Source organism: Ceratotherium simum, chromosome 36, assembly GCF_057802395.1.
Source record: "Ceratotherium simum simum isolate JZ-2026a chromosome 36, ASM5780239v1, whole genome shotgun sequence".
In the NCBI taxonomy this organism is placed as follows: domain Eukaryota; kingdom Metazoa; phylum Chordata; class Mammalia; order Perissodactyla; family Rhinocerotidae; genus Ceratotherium; species Ceratotherium simum.
In genome coordinates, this window is record NC_141935.1 from 24,062,056 (window position 1) to 24,068,055 (window position 6,000).

Below are 6,000 nucleotides of genomic sequence, written 5' to 3' on the forward strand. Positions count from 1 at the left end.
TCCAGCATAGATTTAGTCACTTTCCAAGCGGCTACACAGTAAGGCAGAAACTCGTCCTTTCCTCTGCCTATGTCTTTTGTCTGTGACTAGAAACAGCAGAAAAAGCCAGTCTACAAAGAAAAGAAAGCAGTGGACTCACAGGAGGCCCAGAGAGAGGAGGCGGAGAGAGCCCCCGCAGGGTCCCCAGGCCTGGTTCCATTTCCCGCCTTCCTGAGGCCTGGCTGCACTCCTGCCCCCGGGGTTACTTGCAACCTGAGGCCTCACTACCTATATTTCTATGCTGTAGTTAAATGAAACTGCATATGTGCAAACGATGGGAGGCAAAGACGAAAAATGAAAACAGCTTAATATATTGGGGGCAGGGGTGGGATCATGGGTGAATGTTGTTCCTTATTTTTAATTCTACAAATAGTTTGCACCACAACCAATTTTAAGAATTTTTAAAATTGAAGCATAACATATATTTAGTAAAGTGCATTTTTTTTAAAATACTTTTTTTGTGCGTGTGTGAGGAAGACCAGCCCTGAGCTAACATCTGATGCCAATCTTCCTCTTTTTTGCTGAGGAAGATTGGCCCTGGGCTAACATCCGTGCCCATCTTCCTCCACTTTATATGGGACGCCGCCACAGCACAGCTTGACAAGTCGTGCGTCGGTGTGCACCCGGGATCCGATTGGCCCTGAGCTAACATCTGTGCCCATCTTCCTCTCTTTTATATGTGGGATGCCACCACAGCATGGCCCGATGAACAGTGTGTCGCTTGGCACCTAGCATTCAAACCCATGAACCCCAGGCCAACGAAACCCAACCACCACGCCACCGGGCAGGCCCCAACAATTTTTTTCTTTTTAAATCAACTTTATTGAGGTAAAGGTTGTATATAATAAAATGGACCCATTTTAAGTGTACACTTTGATGAATTTCCGTACGTGTGTAAACATCACCAAAATTAAGAAACACAACATTTCCATTACCAAAAAATTTCTCTCATACTCCTTTGCAGTCAATCCCACCCCCTTCCAGTGCTAGGCAACCAGTGATCTGTTTTCTGTCACTGTTTTGCCTGTTCTAGAACTTTATATAAATAAATAAATATATTTATTTATTTTTATTTTTTATTTATTTAATTTATTTATTATATTTATTTATTTATATACACATTTATATAAATATATATATATATACACACACACACACACAGACATACTTTTTTAGGTCTGGATTATTTAGCTCAGCAATAATGGTTTTGAAATTCATCTATGCTTTTGCATGTATCAGTATTTTGTCCTTCTTATTGCTGAGTAGTATTCCAATGTATGGAAATATCACAGTTTGCTTATCTATTTGCATGTAGATGCATATATGGTTTGTTTCCAGTTTGGGGCTACTATAAATAAAGCTGCCATGAATATGTGTATACAAGTGATTTTGTGGTCATGTGTTTTCATTTCTTTTGGGTAAATACCTAGGAGTGGAATGTCTGGGTTATATGGTAGGTGTATGCTTAACTTGATAAGAATCTGCCAAATAGTTTTCCAAAGTGATTGTACTATTTGACATTTCTACCAGCCATGTATGAGAGTTCCAGTTGCTCTGCATCCTTGTCAGCACTTGGTATTGTCGGTTTTTTTGCTTAAAAAAATTTTGGGGGGGCCAGCCTGGTGGTGCAAGCAGTTAGGTGCATGCACTCTGCTGTCTGGCCCAGGGTTCGCCAGTTTGGATCCTGGGCGCACACTGACGCACTGCTTGGCAAGCCATGCTGTGGCTGCATCCCATATAAAGTGGAGGAAGATGTGCATGGGTGTTGCCGTGGGGCCAGTCTTCCTCAGCAAGAAAAGAGGAGGATTGGCAGATGTTAGCACAGGGCTGATCTCCTCACACACACACAAAATTTTTTTTGCCATTCTGATGGGTGTGTAGTGATATTGATTTCTAGATTATCTTGTGGTCAAAGAACATACTCTATATTTTTTCAGTCCTTTTAAATGTGAGACTTGTTTTATGCCCAGGACATGGACTATCATGGTGAACGTTACATTTGCACGTGAAAAGAATGTGTATTTTGCAGTTGTTTGGTGCAGTGTTCTATAAATATCAATTAGGTCAAGTTGATTGATAGTACTCAAATCTGTGCCTGTCAATTTTCTTTCTACTTGTTCTATCAATTACTGAGAGAGGATTGTTGAAATTTACACCTATAATTGTGAATTTGTCTATTTCTCCTTTCAGTTCTGTCAGTTTTAGCTTCTTGTATTTTGAACCTCTGTTATCAAGTATACACATACTTAGGATTTTTATGTTTGTGATGAATTGCCCCTTTTATCATTATTAAATGTTTTTTTAAAATCTCTGGTGGTATTCCTTATTCTGAAGTTTACTTTGTCTAACATTAATATAGACTGCTTATGATCAGTGTTTGCATATTATGTCTTTTTTTCATCCATTCATTCTTAATCTGTCTGTGTCTTTATATTCAAAGTACATTTCTTTAGACAGTATATAATTTGGTCTTACTCCTTTAATCATTTTAATCAGTCTGACAATCTCTGCCTTTAATTGAAATATTTAGATCATTTATATTTAATGTAACTATCAGTGTGGTTGAATTTTAGTCTGCCACTTGCAGTTGTTTTCTGTTTGTCTCATCTATTCTTTATTTTTCTTTTCTTATTTTTTGTTTTCTTCCTTTGATTGAGTATCTTTTAGGATTCCATTTTTTCTTCTCTATTATTAGCTATACCACTTGTTTCTTTTTCTTCTTCTTTTATTATTATTATTATTTTATTTTATTTTTTGTGAGGAAGATCAGCCCTGAGCTAACATCCGTGCTAATCCTCCTCTTTTTGCTGAGGAAGACCAGCTCTGAGCTAACATCTATTGCCAATCCTCCTCCTTTTTTCCCCCAAAGCCCCAGTAGATAGTTGTATGTCATAGCTGCACATCCTTCTAGTTGCTGTATGTGGGACGTGGCCTCAGCATGGCCGGAGAAGCGGTGCATCGGTGCGCGTCCGGGATCCGAACCCGGGCCGCCAGCAGCGGAGCGCGCGCACTTAACCACTAAGCCATGGAGCCGGCCCTCTTCTTCTTTTTTAATGTCCACTCTAGGGTTTACAATATAAGTCTATAACTTATCACATATCTTTAAATATGGTTATGCTACTTCACATATAATGTAAGAATCTTTTAATAGTATATCTCCATTTTCCCTTCTCAACCTCTGTGCTATTGTTTTAATACATTTTATTTCCATGTATGTTATAAAGCCCCCCAAATATTTTATTTTTCTTTAAATGGTCAGTTGTCTTTTAGAGACATTTTTTTAAAGTCCCATTAAATACCCCTGTATTTACCATTTTGGGCACTCTTCATTTCTTTGTATAGGTCTGATTTTTCTATCTAGTATCATTTTTCTTCAACCTGAGAAACTCTTTTTTAAACATTTTTTATAATACAAGTCTGCTGGAAATGAACCTCTCTGCTTTTTTTTTCTAAAAATGTCTTTATTTCATGCGAGTGGTAACTATTTTTCTTTCAGCACTTTAAAGATGACATTCCTTTTTTTCTGGCTTGCGTTGTTTCTGATGAAAACTCTTTGTTCTCCGATATGTAATATGTCTCTTGTCAGCTTGTAAGATTTTTCTCTTTATCACTAGTTTTCAGCAATGTGATTATAATGTGCTTTGGTATGGTGTTGTTTGTGTTTTTCCTGTTTTGGGTTTGTTGAACCTCTTGGATCTATGGGTTTATGGTTTATCAAATTTGTAAAAGTTTTGGTTACTATTTCTTTAAATATTTTTTGCCCCCCACCCTCCACTTCAGACCCCAATTATACACATGTTAGACCGCATGATATTGTACCACAAGTCACTACGTTTCTGTTCATGTTTTCAGTAATTTCTCTCCGTGCTTTAATTTTTTTGGTTTTTATTGCTGTATCTTCAAGTTACCTGATCTTTCTTCAGTAGATATTGTATTTTTCAGCCCTAGAAATTCCATTTGGTTGTTTTTTATATTTTCCATTGTTCTCTGCATGATGTCTATGTTTTCCTTTAAATCTTTGCACATATTTGTAGTAGCTTTTTACTTTTTTATTTTTTAACTAATTAATTTTTTTGTGAGGAAGATCGGCCCTGAGCTAACATCTGCCAATCCTCCTCTTTTTTTCCTGAGGAAGACTGGCCCTGGGCTAACATCCGTGCCCATCTTCCTCCACTTTATATGGGATGCCGCCACAGCATGGCTTGACAAGTGGTGCGTTGGTGCGCGCCTGGGATCCGAACCGGTGAACCCCGGGCCGCCGCAGCGGAGTGCGCGCACTTAACTGCTTGTGCCACCGGGCTGGCCCCTGTAATAGCTTTTTTTTTTTTTTTTTGAGGAAGATCAGCCCTGAGCTAACATCCACGCCAATCCTCTTCTTTTTGCTGAGGAAGACCGGCTCTGAGCTAACATCTATTGCCAATCCTCCTCCTTGTTCTCCCCCAAACCCCAGTAGATAGGTGTATGTCATAGTTGCACATCTTTCTAGTTGCTGTATGTGGGACACGGCCTCAGCATAGCCAGATAAGCAGTGCGTCGGTGCGCGCCTGGGGTCCAAACCCAGGCCGCCAGTAGCGGAGCGCGCGCACTTAACCGCTAAGCCACGGGGCCAGCCCCAGGTAATAGCTTTTTAAATGTCCTTGTTTAATTCATTTGTCCCTGTCATTTCTGGGTTTGTTTCTAATGATTGACTTTTCCCCTGGTTATGGGTCACATGTTCCTGTCTCGTTGCTCGTCTAGTAATTTTTATTGAATGCTGGTCATTGTAAATATTATATTGTTGAGCATATGGATCTTCATCTTCTTTAAACAATGTTATATTTTGTTTTGATAAGAAGTTGTATTACTTGTGGGCTTGTTTGATCCTTTCAGGTCTTGTTTTTAAGCTTCCTTAGGGTCGCTCTAGAGAAATCTTTACTCTAGGTCAGAGTTTCTCAACCTCGGCACTTTTGACATTTTGGACTGGATAATTCTTTGTTATGGGGCTGTCCTGTGTATTATAGCATGTTTAGCAGCATCCCTGGCCTCTATATTCTAGATACCAGTAGCATCTTCCCAGTCATGATGATAAAAACTGTTTCCAGACATTGCAAAATGTCCCCAGGGGAACAAAATCACCCCTAGTTGAGAACCACTGCTCTAAGGACTATTTGAGCTCTACTCCTAAGTTGTGACCCTTCTATGATCTCTACTGAATATCCTGGATGTTTAATCAGGTCTCTTCACTCTGATTGTCGGAATTTGCCATAGATTAAATGTTTGTGTCTCCTCAAAATTCAAATGTTGAAACCTAATCCCAAATGTGATGGTATTTGGAGATGGCCTTTGGGAGGTGATTAGGTGATGAGGGCAGACCCCTCATGAATGAGATTAGTGCCCTTATAAAAGAGACCCTGGGGCACTCCCTTGCCCTTTCCGCCATGTGATGACACAGTGAAAAGACAGCCATCTATGAAATAGGAAGTGAGTCCTCACCAGACAAGGAATCTGCTGGCACCCTGATTTCAGACTTCCCAGCTTCCAGAGCTGTGAGAAACAAATTTCTGTTGTTTATAAGCCTCCCGGTCTCTGGTATTTTGTTATAGCAGCACGAATGGAGTAAGACAGAACTCAAACAACTCTCAGCACAGTGTGAGCTCTGGGAATTGTCCAACTTACATTTCCCATGATTATTTTTCACCTGGCTTTGTAGAGTTTCATGTTAGATATACGCAGCTTAGTATTCAGCACAAGACTCAAAGGGACCCCATACATATTTCTTGAGCTCTTTCTCTGAGCTCTTTTCTCTCTGTTACTCTGCCTTGCAAATACCAGCCACCTTAGCCTCCTGAAACCGATCTCTGTCCTTCAACTCAGTGAAACTGCCACTCTGCTTAGGTCTCTTCTTCACCACAGCAGTCTGGCAAGTACCTCCAGGCAGAAAGTCTAGGTGAACCCTGGGCTCATTTCATCCCTTCCCCTTCT